General features: G+C 41.7%; 1 protein-coding gene across 2 annotated transcripts in view; it reads left to right on the forward strand.

Annotated features, from left to right (window-relative positions):
- Positions 1 to 18,144, forward strand: part of LOC130176158 (zinc finger protein 469) — a 183,783-nt gene that overhangs the window by 127,366 nt on the left and 38,273 nt on the right. For both annotated transcript variants that reach the window (XR_008828840.1, XM_056387093.1), the window contains exon 5: positions 13,605 to 13,816. The gene's annotated coding sequence lies outside the window, so the exon portion shown is untranslated. The remainder of the gene's footprint in view (positions 1 to 13,604; positions 13,817 to 18,144) is intronic.

The raw sequence follows: 18,144 nt of genomic DNA on the forward strand, positions 1-18,144 counted from the left end.
GCAGTAGTTTATTCCACACTTCTTCATAATACTTCAACAGTACACATTTACCGGTGGTAGTGCAAGAAATACAGAGACTTAATCTATATCTGTTTTGTTCTGTTCTGTTCTCTCCTGATAATAGTGACAAGGCATTGCCATATTGAACCTCAGACCTCTGATGTGACTTTGACCTTTGAATTTCAGCTTCAAAGAAATTCTATTACACACTTTTATGGAGAGAGGGGACTCTCTCCATAAACGTGTTGTTTGTGTTGTTATACCAGTAGTTTTCCACATTATTTTTTAATTTGTCAATAACTATGAAATTTGCTTGTCATGTCTCTGATGACACCTCATATTACAAATTACAGAGTTGTGGAAATAATGCATTTGAGGAGGAAAAGGTTATAACTTTCATTATTATTGTAAAGAGGTATTTCATCTGGGAAATATCTTACATGTGCGGAGCTTAAAATTGCCTAAGATCTATAGAATGTGAGAGAAATGCGGTCATAAAAAAAAATCATATTTTCCATCTTTTGGATACAGTCACATATTTTTGGCTTTTTTGGTCTGATTTCATGGAACTTTAGATCGATTGAAATCATTGCTGGTGAAGAAATGATATAATAACATAGCGGCCAGAGATGAGTCACCACTAATTTCACGTTCCCTTTCAAACCCGCTGTTCAATTGTACCGTTCAAGCGCTGCGGGTGAACAGAGCCCAGCCAATGAGAAAACCCAGTCATGACATCACAGGCATGCAGTGTGGCAGATGGATGAGAACTATCCAGAAAAAACATCAGAAACATCAGCAACAGAAGCAGGAGTTAAACTCTTCTTTCATTATTTTCGCAGCAGTGATCAGCAGAATTGGTTGGAGGGCGGCATCCAGCCAGAGGTCTTGCTTACGAGGCAGGAACACAGTGGCACTCTCAGTTACTTTAGAGTAGGGAAACCATAAACGAGAGAGTGCCATTGCTGTACGTCCATCATCAATCCCTCATCAGCATGCTTCTTCTTTGAGGCTTTAAGAACCACAGGCGAAGTGGCTGCGTGCCTTATCCTGTGTAAAGGAAGTAAATGAAGGAACGTCCTTTGGAATATAATTGGAAAGTATGGGGAACACTTCACAGGGACTATGGATCTGAGGTATTGTTCCAGTTACTCTCGGGAGACGGCCGATTAATCTCCAATTTTCCAAGTACACTAACAAAATGGCCAGCTGATGAAAGCTTTGGCATGCGAAGTTACTGTTCGTCCAGCTGGCTTTGCTCCAACAAAAAAGTCAGCCAGCTGCCCAGATGTCAATTAATCCATGGTTTTAGCTTCTTCCTGCTAACTGTAATCTGGTTTACCATTATCAGAACACATATCACAAATGCTGTAGTAAGATGCTTCTCTCTGAATGTTAAAGAGATTTATGGTACTGTGTATCATCAGGATGGGCTGATTATACAGCCAGTCACATGCTCAGTCAGCAGCTGCAGGACAGGGACAGCTGTGACTTCCTGATTCCCAACTACTGATACTGTTGCCAAGCCAGGCTAATCACAGCTTGAGCAATTTCATTGTATGATATGATGCAGCTTACATTAAGTTCTTGAGAAACCCAGACACATTTTATGATCAGGGCTCTCACCTCAAAAATGGATGGAAATGAAAAGTGCTCAAGGTTATATGGAGCATCTTTAAACATATACTCCACAGCTGGTTGAATCTATTCCAGATATTTTAGGATTCAGAGCGTCTGCCTAGCAGCAGTAGAGCTCTACTGACATGTTTATTTAACTCATTTGACATCACTTGATGACGTAAAAATGATTAGCTAATGAGCAAGAGTGCTCAAATCTATCCACTACTTAACATGGAGCACACCAGGGAAGGAGTTAAGGAAAGGGCACAAAGCAAACATTTCCCCTGCCTTATCAATAAAATTAGATCACTGGGCATTTAGGAGATGATCAAAAGACAGTTAATGAAAGAAAGACTATTGTCATACTGGTACTGACTATCCCGTGTGTCTGCCTCACAAAGCATAAAATTTGTTCATCCTTCCTCGCTGACTTTCTTTTTCTCTCTTCTACTTCTTGCTTTCATCCTCAGCCAGACGTTTTTGGACATGTAAGATGTAAAAAAATGCAGGAAGGAGAAGAAGAAAGAAAGGACAGTTCTGAAGGAATATGGCTCGTATTAATCTGGAAATATTGCCTCATCTGAACTAAATTACTGGTCTGAACTCGCTGTCCTCAGAGAGCAGGCAGAGTGCCACCGGCAGCCCAGATGGGCAAGGAGTGGTCGGCAGATCTGTCACCGTGACCACGGTGAGCACATGAACCCCTGGTCTGTCAAGCTCTGTAGCTGTCCTTTTATACTGCGGATCAAAAGTGTTTCTTTGTTATTGTTGGGCTCAGATTTTAAACTCAGGGGCAGCAGCTCTGGAGGAGAATCCAGAAGTTTTGAAACTCTCTCTCTCTCTCTCTTTCTTTGTCCCATTTCCTGCTATCTTTTTGGCTTTGTGCATGTGCATATAAATACCCTCTAAACAAAGATGTGAAGATAATAAGAGATGATTGGTTATTGTAAAATATTAAGGATATCCTTTTAGTTTATGACTGCATTTGAACAACCCTAGGAAGAAGATTTAAGGACATGGTCAAACTAGTGCCTTGTTGTTGTGTGGATCCAAGATTGCATTGCTGGAGGCCATGAAATCTATAGTTAGATGACGGCAGCTGGCTTATGGTGTGGCTACAGCTTGCCAAGGCTTGTTTCCCCTGGCTTCCACGGGTAAGGAGTAGAGGCAGGGACAAGTGACTGCAACATCTCTCACTGCTACTCTGAGGAATTTAAAGGTGTGATTGCACACGCTACAAGTAAACACTGGCCCATCTGCTCTCTCTCGCCCATAACTGAGCTGAACTGACACATAAAAATTTCTGTACGCTTCATAGTAAGATAGGCAAGAGCCTCAGATAGACAAGAGGTAGATATATGACTATTACATAATGTCAGTGGCCAGTGGCAACGAGTCAAGCAGAACTTGTTCCTATGATTGCTCATAACTCCACCTGTCATGGACGAGGGCCACTCTCTTTTTTTATTGGTTCATAACTGTGAAAATGCTCAAATGACACGTGCGCATCAGATGAAAGGTTTTGTTGCATCGCTCTCCTGTCCTCAGATGTGTAAACATGCTTGCCTCCAGAGATGCAGAGAAGCTTGCGTGAAGTGGTCGGACAGAAGGGGTCAGTGGAGGGGGAGGGGGAGGAGGAGGAGGGATCAGGCTGTTTTTCTTCTTACATGAACTCCAGTTTTCACCTTTGAAAAATTTACAAGACAGAAGAAAGATGTGATTTATCTCCAACGATGATCTTTCATGAAAGAAATCATAAATTGCCGTGCAGATGCCCCTGACAACAGTCTCTAACAGAAACCAGCAGGAATGTTACGGTAGGTATGAGTGACAACAGGCAAACAGGCTCAGGTGCCTTAATGCTTCAGTTACAACTACTAAACACATACAGCAAATACCACACTGTACACTTATGAGGTAAATAAGGGCAAAACACTAAACTGAAAAACAGAAGATCTCATGAGACTGTACTACTGTAAAAAGGCCATAGGTCGCCTGTGCAAGCAGCTTATTACGACCCATAGTTACATTTTGTTGTCAGGGAGCTGTAGTAAGTATGATGGGAGCAAAGAAAGAACTTAGGTGAGTCCACATTTGGAGCATGTCGTGGTGGATGAATGGGCCGACCAAAGAGGACCACAAGGACTTTCACGCAGGACGCCGCTGTTTGTTTGCGTTAAACCAATAGTCACTGTTGTTTCTTTTAACCGTGACCGTTCCACAACCTGAACCATGTGTTTATTACTGTTACCATGACAATGAAGGTCCAGTTTGCCAGCAGCTGGTACGCTCCTACAGTTTGTATTATTGTTCCCAAGATGACAAAGGTTGTTTATACCTGCTGTTGGTGCGCTCCTATGAGTCATGTCTGAGGGAAAGGACAAGAGATGCATATGGTCGTTTAGGTTGTAAGACTTGTTGGATCTGATAATGAAGTCAGTAATAAAAGTGAGTAATATAAATAACAAATTGTATTTGTGCAAATAATATTTATTCTTAGTAGTATTAGTGTTGCTATTAAAGACAACGGCTCACTAAAGAGAATATAAAATAAAAACTAACATTACATTCATTGTTTCAGATTTATTACTGTTTAGTCTGATCTGAGTCACTTTATATATCATATATATGATATATGATTATCTGTTTATATGATAAAGCTGCATAGTGGATACATAGCTGAAAGTGGACTTACACAGTATGTTTGACAGATGAATAGCTCTGCGTTATGACAAGAGAGCCTTTATCCCAGCTTTCTTTTGATTGGTTTCCCATGGCTATGATATTTTGTATAATGTCCATATGTTTTGTATCATATCTATGGAGTGTTGATCTGATGTAGAACAAAGGTTTGGACAGGATTTGGAAAGCATGATCAAAATACTGAATTTCAAATTCACTTTTTACCTAAAGCAAGATTTCAAATACATAATACAGCTGCAAAAGATATAATATTGACAGATATAGAAATATATACATGTATGCAATCTTGTTAGGTCTAAGGAAAAGGCTCCAGAGCAAAAAAATGTTCTTTGGCCTTTGTAAGAAATGTTTCCAAATAAACAAAGAATGAATTTGGAGTTTTAAAGCCTATATGATGAAATGAAAATGAAAAATGCTATATCTGCAGACCAGACCAGAACATCAACGCCCAGTATCCTTAAAGTGCAACACACATGAAAGGCGTAATGTAGCTTCAAGCCAATGCACCGGTTGTTGCCCACAGAACATACTGAATGCGCCATACAGACGGAAGAAGTAGTCATGGAACAGTAGTTGGGTTGTGACAATCTTGGGAACAATGTGTTAAATTTTTGATGTGTGTTGAACCTCAGAAATAAGACATTGCCATATCTTGACAAGTTGACAGGTCATTGTAGGCTGACATGGAGCAAGACGCCGCTGATATGTGTTGTGTTTCAGACTTTTTATCAAAGTTGTAATAAGTCAGCCATGTGTGAATATAATATTTTTATGATACTGACGGTTTCTGTCATTTTCAAATTGCTGGCCAGAGCACCTCGGAGCAAAACTGTGGGAGGTCAGTGTGAGCTCTGATCTATCTGTAAATGAGATGGGTGCATTGGACATCCCTATTGTCTGACAGTAGATTTGGCATCTGATAAATCTATGTATTTTTTTTCTCCCTGCTCTTTGAAGCCCCTCCACCCATTCTCCCTGGTGGCATCATCTTGACAAAAAGGCGACACAAACTGGTTGTGTCGTGACAAATGTCATCATGGGTTGACACGTCACCTCATTAGGAAACATTACTGTCAGATTTCCCAGCACCGATGCAAATCAACTTTTTGAAAAGCAAAGTTTGCATCACATGCTCTCCCCTACTGTACATTGACTACTTCTTTAGTCTGTATCGCCCGGTGCCCGGGGTGTGCTACATCAACTGATGCTACGTGACGCCACATATGTGTTAATAACAACAAGCCTGTCTTACAAGGCTAAAAGATGTTGACATAGCCTTCTTTCATAGGAGACGTAGATTCTGGTCAGTGCGTCCCACATTTTTACATTCACCTTGCTTGCATACAGCCGAACTCTGACCCCAGGAAATACATCCCCGTGTGAGAGGAAAATGAGCCTGTGAGAGGCCCACTTGTGGGCGGCAGAGTGGTTTTATACACAGACTGGCATTATCTACATCTCCTACTCCACTCAAAGGACAGGGCCACTAAATATACGCTGTGAGGCCTTCCCAGGCTCCTCTGGGCTGGGGAGATGCGGCCGCTGCTTGGGCCAAAGGCCAATGACATGGCTGCCGACCTCCACGGAAAGTATTTTTAAGGTCAATTACAGGGTACAGTGCCTTTAGATGGCCGACTGGTGCTGAGGAGGCCTCATATTAAAGGTTTATGTGGAGAAGGACCAGAGAAGTCTGCCATAGCTCTCCCCAGCTCCCATTGTTACCACACACCCACTGAGACAGTATACTCTGAAAGATTCATCGGGCGATGCGTGCAGCATGTGTGTTTTCATATGTGTGTGGGTGTGTGGGTGTGTAATGAAAGAGAGACTAACACAGAGAGCGAGATAAAAAAAAAAGTCAATAGTCATTGAATGATAGACAACTGTTATTAAGTTAACTATTAAGCTGATAGTGACTTGTTGGACATTTGTCCAAATGTTCATGTATGGTGTGGTGTATGCCTCACATTTATCTAGAATTTCTTGTGAATTATGCTGTTGTCAACACTTTAAGCCTGAAAAAAGCTTACAGTGCTTCTAATTAATCACATGTTCACGAGTTCAAAGAGTTCGAAAGAGTTACTGGACTTGTGGATCCCCTAACATGATTACAGATTTAGGTCCAAATCCAGTCCTAGTTCATGCAAAAGCCATTTAAATTCCCAGGTAACACGAAACAATTATTTCATTCATATCGGTATTTTCGTAGTGACAGTCATGTTAGTACAACATCTTTGTGTCACTATCCACCACAGCTTAGCAATGAGATAATGTCCAGGAAAACAAAGATTTGAAAGATGTCCACTTGACTTGAACAAATGAGACTGATGATGCCTCATATTAGCTTGGATTGAACTTTAAAATGCATCTCTGTGGATTTTGACAACTACATTTTTACAGACACCAGTAACTTTTTCCATGTGCACTTATGGTTATTGTTTTCAGATATACTTTAAAATGTTGAACCTATCCTTTAATAGCATAACATTAATCATCTGGGTTATTTAAATGGCTGTAAAATTACTTTTCAGTAACCAGGCTGGCTTCATAATGTTGCTCAGAGTCTCAACAGAGAAAACATGCAGCGTATTCATCCATAGAGACGCAGACAGATAATAAACACAAAATAACAAACCTACTTTGTTGCTCATTAGAGGGCTTATCTTAATCCCTTTGCTCCCACACATACGCACACACACTCACACAAGCCCCATTCTCTCCTCATAGGCCACACACGCAGACCCACACAGCTGACCAACACTCAATATAAATGAACATCCAACGAGATGATTTTGGTCCTTTTCATGATTCATTCCAACACGAACTCCAGCCGGCCATAAATACAGGCCTGTCAAAATGTGTTCTACCCCACAGAGTGGGGAGTGGTGCAAGGTACAGTAGACACCATTCACCTCTCTGTGTGTTTGAGGGGTGGTGGGGGGGCATAGGGAAGGTTGGAGTTGGTGGCTTTGGTCTCCATGAAGAGTGAAGTGTTGATGGGACAAAAGTGAGGGGAAGGATTGAAAGGCCTATTTGTGCAGATGAGAGCCAGGCATCTGTGTGTTTGCTTTGCTGTGGCTCTGCTACAGTTCAATGGCAGCTCTATCCACCACCCTTCTCTATTTCAACCCAGACGCTTTAATCGAAAGAAATAAAGACACCGGAAAGTGGAACCCAAAGAGGAAACATTGATATGTGTTTTAGTATTCAGCTGCATCGCTTTATCACTGTGTTCCAGACATAAATGACATTTTGAGTCAGTTACCCTTCAATTAACTACAGTTTAGCCTGAGACACCAGTCTAGCGAGGCACAGCGGTGTGATTATCTTGTTTTCACTGTGTGAACATGATTAGCAAATGGGCTGTTTTTTTTTAAGTGTCCTGGGATAAAAACTTTTCTTCTCTGCTGAGTAAATTAAGAAATATTTGACCAAAAAATGAAAGATGAATCAAGATATATATTGTTCTTTGTGAAAGTTAATTGTGAGAAGAACCCACAGTTCCTGTGTATAATGACTCACTTTTCAATCAAATCTTTTGTTTCATATAATTCTTGTCTTCATCAGTGCCCAGCATGGTTAATGCTTAACTCAAAGCAGCATTAGAAGTAACATACATATTGAATGATTTACGGTCATGGCCAACACCGAGTGCCAGCACTGTAAGTAGTATTCCCTTTATATAGCTAGGCGGGCAGTAAGGGTGGGGTGATGGATTCGTGCAAGGTACATCCAACTTTCAGGTATGAGACTGGAATTTATTAACCGTAGCTGTGATCTTATCCTAACCATATCTAGGTATGCATCCATGCAGTCCGCTCATTCATTTGCCCCAATACTGACCATGTTAAGGATATCAACCAGGGCATGACCGATCCACATTAATCACAGTGTCCTTGTCTATACCGTTATAAAATTCAGTGTTATTTGCTTTCAGTCACATTCTTTCAGCCTCAGCAAGCTGCTGACTTTTATGTTATGTTACCTCACATCAAACAAACAAATACCTTCAACATTATCCACCAAATGTACATATAATAGTGCTTTCATCCTACAATTAATACAAGTTGGGCCATTCCAGACTTAAGTCAATTGGTATCCCAATTACATTTGTTAGATTATCAAAGCAAATCAGAAAAGGCATCCAGCCATTCAAGAACTTATGCTTGTTCATTTATATATATATATTGTATATATATATAAAAACTTTTCCAACAAAAGACTAAGTCTTGCTCCTCCAAAATCATGAGACACTTAGGAAGGGCCTTTTCCCCATTCTTCATCTGTTCTTCTTCTTTCACCCCGACCCCCTCCCTATCCCACCCCACCCCCACCCAGCCCAAACCCCCAGTCCTTGTCTCTCTGGGAACATCATCACTCTTGGTCCTCATGGCGGGGCGAGTACACATCGCTATGCTGCTAAGTCTACACTGGCTGGGGTGCCCCGTGTTTGCCCTGGGGGAGAGCATGTGTTCGTGGCCGCTGGGCTTTCTGGGTCAGAAATGGCACACCAGGGTGTGATGGGCTCTGCCCGTTGCTGGTCATGGCTGTCGTAGGTGTGAAATTCCCAGAGCTGAGGCTGGCCACTCAGCCCAGCAGCTCCACAGCCCAAAAGCTGCACAGACAGAGGGAGGGAATGGTGTTAGACCTTTTGGTCAGCCAGCATTACCTGTGTCTGAGTTGAAACCCACTGTCTCATTTTTCTGTGGCACTCATTGCACAAACACACAATGCACTCATAGAACTAGTCCTTGTGTTTGTAAAATACTGTTTATTCCTGCTATGATTTCTTAATATGATAGTTTTTATTGGACATTTCAGGTGCTTAGCAGTCGGTGAGTCATGGAATAATGTCACCATATGTAGTCAGTGCCCACACTCAGTGCCCTTAATTGACAGTTATAGTAGAGTTGGTGTTGGTGGCGATGGGAAGGCCTTTCATTGGGGCTCTGGGTGTGTCACCAACATAACCTGGAATGACCTTGGTACTGTACATCCTCGCAGCAACTGTGGCAAAATTAGGTTGCAGATATCATTTTCCAGCTTGGAAGAGAAACAGTGCTCTTGCTGTACTTACGGGCTCTGACGCCGTGCTAAGTAGCTACATACAGTAAATGTCAAGCTGAAGTAATTGTATGAAACGCAGACCTGAGGCTTGAGCCTTTCTGTAGCAATTTTTGTCAAGTCTTGTTCAAGAAGCAGTCCCGGTTATTGATGTGTGTGCACCAGCTACTGTGGCACACAGCCAGTGTTTGACACTTGACTCTACTGTCTGCCTGCCATGGCTACAATGATTCATCCTTTTTACTTTGAAGTCCACAATTGGTTCCTCAATATTGTCTCTCTGTATTTTTTTTAAGAAAATAGAAGCTACTCCATAGCGTGTGAGCTTTAGCAAGCTTTTCCCATTGCTATATTTAGCTTTAGCTTTAAATATATTTAGTAATTACTGTACAGTAGGTCAGTAAATGTCTGCCTGTACATTGCCTCCAAAAGGTCACAGTTTAATTTGTTTTTTGACCGAGGTGTTGCTCCCTTAGGGGAGGTTTGAATACTCCAAGGTCATTAAAACACTTTATATGGTTAGCATTGGTGTTTTATATGACTTTTTTTCTGCCACAGAGAGAGAGAGCCCATTTAGACACGTTACAGGACTGGCAGAGTGAGAATATGGGTTTATGGGTAAAGTATAAAAACATGTTTTTTTAAATGCCCTGTATGAACTGAAGATACTTGTTTAGACTAGTATAATACAAGCCATTGGTGTCCTGATGTGCACATGCCATAGGGCTTGGTTTAAACAATCTCCATATTCATCCTGGAAATGTTGAGGAGTCAGACTTGGGTCCCTTCACTTTGATACATCTCACAAAGGTTTTCTGTGTTAAGAACACAAAGTCCCCTCTCTCCATCTGCCTCAACTCTGCTTTCAATTCAGGTTGTTAAGAGTGAAATTTCAATTTCACAACAACCTATGATTGAATCCTGAAGTCCAATATGATCTCAGCTGCCAACCAAAGGCACATTGTTTCTGATGCACTACACAAACTTTAAATACTATTGTATGTTCTTGTTCCGTTTAGTTTACTCGCATTCATATGTGATCTTACCACAAACTATTTTTGTAGTTACTAGTGTTAAAGAGTTTCAGTCTGTACTAGAACGTAGTATTCCCTCTGGCCCATCCAAGCCTGGTGTTTTGCCAAATGTGTGTGATGCCTGACAGTCAGTTCTTTTCCTGTGGCTTTTGAAATCCACTTGCAGAGGCAGCATGTTTTTGTCTCTTCTGTAGCGTGAAGTTCCTGTGAGATGATGGCGTTGTGCTTCCTGCAGCCTGCTCTGTGTAAAGGGTGTGTTTAAGAAAGTGGTGTTTAGATACTCACCCATATCTCCCCTTACTTTGATATTTAATGCTGTCCTTTTTTAATCAGTAAGTCATAACCGAACGCTTATAGGCAATCAAGAAGGCAATTGACATTTGATAAGAGGACATTTTCTGACCTGTCATCCCAATCTCTTCCTTGTGCCAAGCTGATTCATGCACCAAGCAGCATGTGGCATTCTCCCTATACACACTGTGTCGTGTTTGTTTTCGTTTTGGACTGAATTCAATTTGCAGTAACAGGATTCAACAGAAAGATAACATCTGTTGCTGTAAATCTTCCTAATGAGCTTCTGTACTGTACTGTTTATGTGATGCACTTGGTTAATGATCAAAATAAATGTGTGAGGAGTTTCTCTTGAAAAATAACCACAATCCTAAAAACAAACTCAGCTATGCTGTCAAGTGACACACAGGTTTCTCCTTCCAAATACAGAAATGTGGAGGAGGGTGAGAATGGTGTTGTATAAAAGGGTTAGTGCCAAACTATGCCTCGTACCTGTTTGTAAATGCACTGTATGTACATTACAGCTCAACTCAGCCCCTAGTGGTTGAATATAATATTGTGTCCTTTTAGTAAACTCTACTTCAGTCCTAAATCCCAGCTTTTGATCCTGAGGTGCAATCATACCTTTTTTTCTTTCTTTTTTTGCTGCAAAGTGTGACTGACAGCCTGTCATTACTGTTTTAATTTTCCTCATTATATGGCTACTTTGTGCTATTTTTGTCTATTTACTATCGTTATAGTAATGACAATTCTTGATTACACAGTAGACAGTAAACAAACAACAGCTTTCAGATGTTGGATTAGTCTTTTTCTCTGTCACTAAAGCCTCAGATTAAAGGCATAAAACACCACAGAGGGGCTGTCCATGTCCCTGCTTTTGGAGGATTAGTGTTTCTTAGCAATAAAGTGCACTGAAATGAGTTTCTCTCTCCTCTCTCTGTCATCCCTCTACCAACGCAGGCCTGGCTTTCAGCCCTTAACCTTAAGTACTGTTTTGTGGACCCATGTAAATTTGACACCATTATGCCACAGAGAGGGTCTGTGTAGGTGTTAATGCTAGCATGGGACATCGCCAGAGATCTGTGTAAATCTGTATAATCCCTTCTTATCTCTTCATGTGCTGCCAAAAAACGTGTTCTTTTTTTTTTTTTTTTTTTTTACTTTTTGGTGCTTGTGATCCTTTTGTGAACTTTTGAATTGTTCTTTGTCCTGGAATCTGCTTCTTTTTCGTGTTGTTTTGTAATATGACATTTGTGTTTCTCTCAGCTGTTCTTCTACTGAAGAAAGTACTGCTGTATCTTAGATTTGTATTACTTCAGCACTGTGCTTTTCTGTGAAAGTACTTCAAATGGGACACCGTATGCAGGACTGGCAGTCCTGGTGGATGTTGTCATGGTAGTGCCTCTTTCTAATTTTCAGCAGAATCAGTGCTATCCTCAGTTCATACTATGAACTAGAGATTGACCTACAGCATTTACCAGCAAATGTGCTGTCTAAGATCCTTGGGAAATCACTATTTTGAACTTGAATTTTTGCTATTACATGTCAAGGACCTGCAGTAAAAATTTGATAATACTGTACTATGTCAGATTTTTTCCTGAAGTTGAATGAATCCCTCTGTGCCAACACATTTTTCTTAATTACACATAGATTTAAAACATTAAACTTTGCTTTTTTATTTTTACTCCTCTGTTCTTGTACTTTGCGCCCCTCTCTTTCTGCGCCATGGCCTGGTTTAAACTGGCAGACTTGGTAGAGCTAGGTTTGTGTGTGGTAAAGCTTGCCTGGGTTGAGTGTACCCAGCCCCACATAATTACAGACAGTAAACAGCTAGTGCTTTTAGGCCTGTTTTCCCCCCGTCTGATGGGGAGAGAGTTCAGTTTGGCTTAAGAAGAAAAGGCAGCAAGAATGAGAGGGAATGAAGATGGACAAAGCGTTCTGACATTGGAAGCAGTTTGCAAAGAGTTACAGACAGGTTTATAGACAAAAACACACAGAGAGACAACTTTGTCCCCACCCCCTAGAACCCAACACACACACACACACACACACACACACACTCACACGCACACACACACAAACATACACACACACACACACATACACACACACAAACAAAAACACACACACACACACACACACACACACTCTTTTGATGTCACTTTCTTACAGTAAACCTTAATAAGAACTTTCAGCAACCCCTGGTTAAATATGTGTCTTCTCTTTTTAGTTTTCTCCATAAAACTGTCAAATCGATCACCCATCTTGCTCTATGTCTCTCTCTGAGTGTGTCTGTGTTTTTCTTTCCGTCTGCCTGCCAGTCTGTGCCCCCCCCACCCCCCACCCCAGTGAATCCCTGCTGCCTCACACTCTTCACTTGGTCCAATTTAATAATTTAATTCTCTTCCTTCTGTTTTCCTTCTCCGTTTTACTTCGTACTCATTTCACACCCCTCACCTCACACACACTTCCTTATTGTATTTCACTGGCAAAACTTTTAAGCTCAAACAATTCTGAGGCAGAGTACTAAAAAAAAATTCAAAACAAACAAATAACAGTTTGTGGAATCAAGCCATATACTATATGCCAGGTCTCTGTCTCTCCATCTCCTTCCTCATGTCTCTCTGTCCCTCTCTCTCTCTCTCTCTCTCTCTCTGTGCAGTGCACAGCGCTGGCAGGCGGTGGGATGGGAGGTTTTCTTTGGCAGTCTGCTCCCCCTCTCTTGGCTGGGACAGGCCCTGGAGCGTGCTACTGGCTGGGAGTGTGGAAGGGAAGCGGGGAGGTAGTGAAGGAGGAGGGGAGGGAGGGAGAGAGGGCTTGGGAGGAGGGAGACTAGAGGGGTGGAGGCGTGGTCTTGCAGCTGCTAATGAAGTCTTCTCTTTTCATCCTCAGAAGGCAGAGTGTGAGCGGACGGGCCCAGGATCTGCGTGGCTCCACTGCTTTCTCTGCCTGTAAAGTGTGCCGAGCGCCGCTCTGCTCTGCGCTGCCTGTGTGTCTCAGCACCCGCCTCCCACAGCTGAGAGATACAAAGAGACCAAGCCTGAGAGACACCGCTACAGTCATGAGGCTTTCCCTTGTATCGACTCCACAGCATTACTCTTGAGGTAAGACTTCAGACAGTCTCCTCCTTGTGTGCTGGTGTGCTGCTCCTGCCTGTCTTTCTCTCACTGCTCCCCTTTACTGTCTGTCTGTCTCTGTTGATTGTTGTGGTGGTGGTGGTTGTGGTGGGTGGGGGTGTAAAGGGGTTGTCCGGTTTAGGTCCCTCCCACTTTTAATGTGTGTGTGTGTGTGTGTGTGTGTGTGCACAAACAGTATGTGCAATGGTAGGTAGGTAGGTGTGTGCTTGTGCAAGCAACCATGAGTATACTGTATGTGTGTGTCTGTACCTATGCACGTTTCCTACACTGTTTTTGTATGACCACAGACTGAGTCAGCATTCAGTGAAAGGTTTATGTTAATGGTGATGAATGGCTCCTACTGGTCAGGCAAGGAAGAGGGTCAGACCGGGGCTGAGAAGCTCTGGAAAAAGGATGATGGGACATTAGTTATGGGATGGGAACTTTGGTAACAGTTTACTGGAGGTGAATATTCCCTTTTTTTCAGAATAGGTTTTTGTCAGGTGAATTTAATATCACTGTTTTTTAATTTTATTGTTGGTTTGGTCTAGTGCTAGTGTAATATACAGCTGTACAGTGATACCACCCTCTAATTTCAAATGAGCTGTTAAATGTTTTACAGGGCAATGTTACACCTAAGTGTGTGTGTATGAGTGTGTGTTTGTGTGGACACGTGTGGAGATGTTTATTTGCCCTGTTGATCGCTGTTTAAAGCAGATGGATGCAACAGGCTACTGGGGCTCATCTCTGTAAATAAAAAGGACAGGAGACAGTCTGTACTCATCTGCAGCCCAGTGACACCAGGCTTTGAAGTGATTTCACTGGATCTGTCCTCCTCCCCGCTGGGCAATTCAGATCCGGCCTGCGACTCACTCACTTTCATCCACATTCCCTTGGAAATCCATCCATCTGTATTCTTTCACTCACCTCCTTCCTGCTCCCATTCACCCTATGAGTTCTTGCACCCTGTTACCCCTGGGTGAGGCCATCACCTCCTATCAACACCTACTGTTTTCTCATAGTGTTCCTACAGTTTTACTCTCCATCCCCACTAGTTTGACACGCTTCTAGCGAACGGGTCTTTCCGATACCTCTCCCGGAAAAAAAACTAAGCGACTTTCCATTAGTTTCTGCTGGGCCATGAGAATTATGGTTTCCCAAATGAATAGTGTACAGGAGCCTGGCTTAATTGAAAAAACACAAGCATGGTCTGCCATGAAGGAGACGGTCCTTGTGTCACTGTTGAACTGTGTGAATGTACTTTCCAGAGCTGGCTAGGGGGAGAGAGAGAGCGAGAGAGGGAGCGAGAGAGAGAGAGAGAGAGAGGAAAATACAAAAAAAAGCATGAGATAAGCTCAGGCAAATAAAGTTCGGAAACGAAAGTGTGGAAAATCAAAAGGACTGATTGAAAACATTGTGGGTACTATAAAATATAGATTTGGAAGTGAATGAATTACGAGAGGACTCAGAAAACTGTTTAAAAATTCTTCTGAAGGAGCCCAGAGGAAGAGAGAAAATGTGTGTGTCAACTTCCAGTTTGGCTTCATCTGGTCTGTCACCCAGGTCAGTGTGTATAAAAGGTTATTTAAGTGGGATATAATGGCAGAAGGAAGCCATCATGAGACTGTTTGCTGGTCATTAAGCCCTAAAGGTCAACAATAGAAGCCACTGTAAAAACCTGTTTGATTGCAGTCTAGCTAACAAGCAGCATCTCTCCCATGATTTTCCCACCAGGGGGTCATCATAACATTTAACCCTACTGGGGGAGTCTGCTCAGCTGTGAGAAAGTTTGTATTGTAATGAGACCACCAGTGAGTCTTTAGAGAAGTTTGTTCTATATTGCAGAATTTCCCATGTGAAAATATTTGACATATCCTATCAATATCTGTCTCATTATCTTTTATTGTGTCTGCTGCCTACTGCTCGTCTCTTCCACTTCAGTTTTCTCCCACCCTCTTTGCTGTGTTTGTGTGGCACCCCCATATGGTGATGATTGAGACTCTGTCATTGGTTCAGATGGCACATTTGTCACACACATGTTTGCCAGCAGCTGCTGTTGCTAGGGAAGGCAGGGCTGCAGGGGGAAAGCATCTCTTGTTGACTTCCTCACTGGGTGGTTCATTTGTTTGTCAGGGCCCTGTGACCTCTGACCTCGCTACCACCTCCTGCCTCTCACACTGCCCATTTATGTAACTCTAGACTCCCTGACAGCCCAACTTCCCCCACTTTTCCACCGAACCATACTCTGTCCACCATTACAGAAAGAGGCAAATATAGCACAATCAACTGTTGCAACAATAGGTCTAAAAGTAATACTTCTAAGGAAAGGAGCTACTTCACTGTAACCTCACAGAATGTGCAGAGTGAAGTGTGAAAAGAGAATTCTCAGGAAGTATTATTTAACACTCCAAGGAGAGGTTTATCCATCCTTTTTCATAATTAAGGCACATTTATCCTTTCTGAAGAAAATGAATCATACTCCTCCAACCAGATATTAACACTCAGTCTAAGTTTTAAATGTAGTTCTGTGACTAAGGGGTATGATAATGACTCAAAGTTTGGTTTATTATCAGCTCAGCAGGTACTGTCCAGACCAGTCACTAAGGTTACATAACACCGTGGAGGTTATTCATCCTTTAATTCCCACGTCGAGTGACAGGGTCATGACTTCTGACCTCCCAGCCTTACTGCTGACAGGGCTGAGCTGACTTTCATTAGACTTCAGTAGTGAAAGCTGAACAGTGATCTCAACCTCAGAAGAAAATGCTCATGTCAGTGGTTAAATCTGCCCGTCATCAGCAGCATTATTGCATTAAATAACCAGTTTAGATATTGTGTAAGTAGATGAGTAAATGAAAATGCTTCTCTTTGGTTAAATGATATGACTTTGGGGGATTCTGTGTCTGACTGACTGTAGTGGTTTGCCCAGGCAAACATTCGTACCAGCTCATCTTTGAATACAATATTGTTCCTCTGTAGCAATCACTGCTTTGCTAATGTGTAAATGTCTTATTTCAAGCAGAAAACAGTCACCCAATGGGGCCATACAGACACAGCCATGCATTCCTATGGGTTTATCTCATCGTCATTATGTGAGCATTTTGCGCTGATTCAGTCAGTGACAAAAAAATCTTGACCTTTTCTCAGCGGTGATTTGTAGATATGAACATGTCTCTCCTTGCTTAAAGAGGCTGTAACTTTAGGTTATTATCAGACTAACTATTGAATTATCAAAGAAGCAAAAATTGTGACTCTACTAAACCATGAAGACACTGCCAAAGCATGCTGCTTTCACACTCATAATCCTTTGCAACCAGAGTTGACATCACCATACTGTAGGTACTCCCCTGGGAAACACACACTACCCTCTCATTCTGATCTGCAATGTGGCCCCTGGGGATGGCCCTCCATCCTCTCCATCGCTTGGATTAGAAAGAGTTTGAAACTGTTGCTACAGTAACGTGAGCAAAAAGCCTAGCATCAGCAATGGGAAAATGAAAGGAAATAAATAATGTCCTTACTTGATCATACCTGAAGCGTATGAGTTTTGAATGTATTTGACAGACTCCCAAGATTTGCTCTCAGTCATTAAAACTATGAGAAACTCAGAATTAGACGGTAGTAAAAACTTTTTTTTTTCCTCCAATAAACACATTAGAAAGCCAAACCTTAATTTGTTAGCCCGTATAATTTTCAGCTAAATTTAAACACATAATTGAAGAGTTGCGTTTATGATTAAAACTCAACATTTTGTATGTTTGTCAAATGAAAATATAGGCCTGTGTTAATTCACGACTTACAAACATTGCCAATATAAACAAATCTCTGCATGACAAGTCCTGTCACAATCTGTTTAGGAGTGATCGCAAGTTGCATTCACATGTTTTGAATTTTGTGTGCTGGGGCTACTCGGATCATTGACTTAGCCTCAAACATTAATGAGCTATAGCCTAGTTTGTCATGTGAAATAAATTGTGGTGTGAATATTTTTGGGTAGAGCTGAGGATGTTAACATTCATAGTGTTAGCTCATGCTTTCTGTCTCATAATGCTTTTTTGTTGTGCTTTTTCTAAACAAATTTAATGACATACACTACCAGGGATGGCAAATGTCTCTGTACAGTTTAGATATTCATTTTCTTCAGAAGGCAGATAACATGTTAATTATTATTTGGAGGAGAGATGTTGAAGGTAGGAAAACAATATTTACTTTAGTCAGATTCAGCTATCATTGCAGTTTATAAACATACAGTAAAATGTGGCCTTAGAAACAAATTTAGCATTGGCTGTAATTCCTCAAAATTTTACTGTCATCCT

Source organism: Seriola aureovittata, chromosome 10 (genome assembly GCF_021018895.1).
Source record: "Seriola aureovittata isolate HTS-2021-v1 ecotype China chromosome 10, ASM2101889v1, whole genome shotgun sequence".
NCBI lineage: Eukaryota > Metazoa > Chordata > Actinopteri > Carangiformes > Carangidae > Seriola > Seriola aureovittata.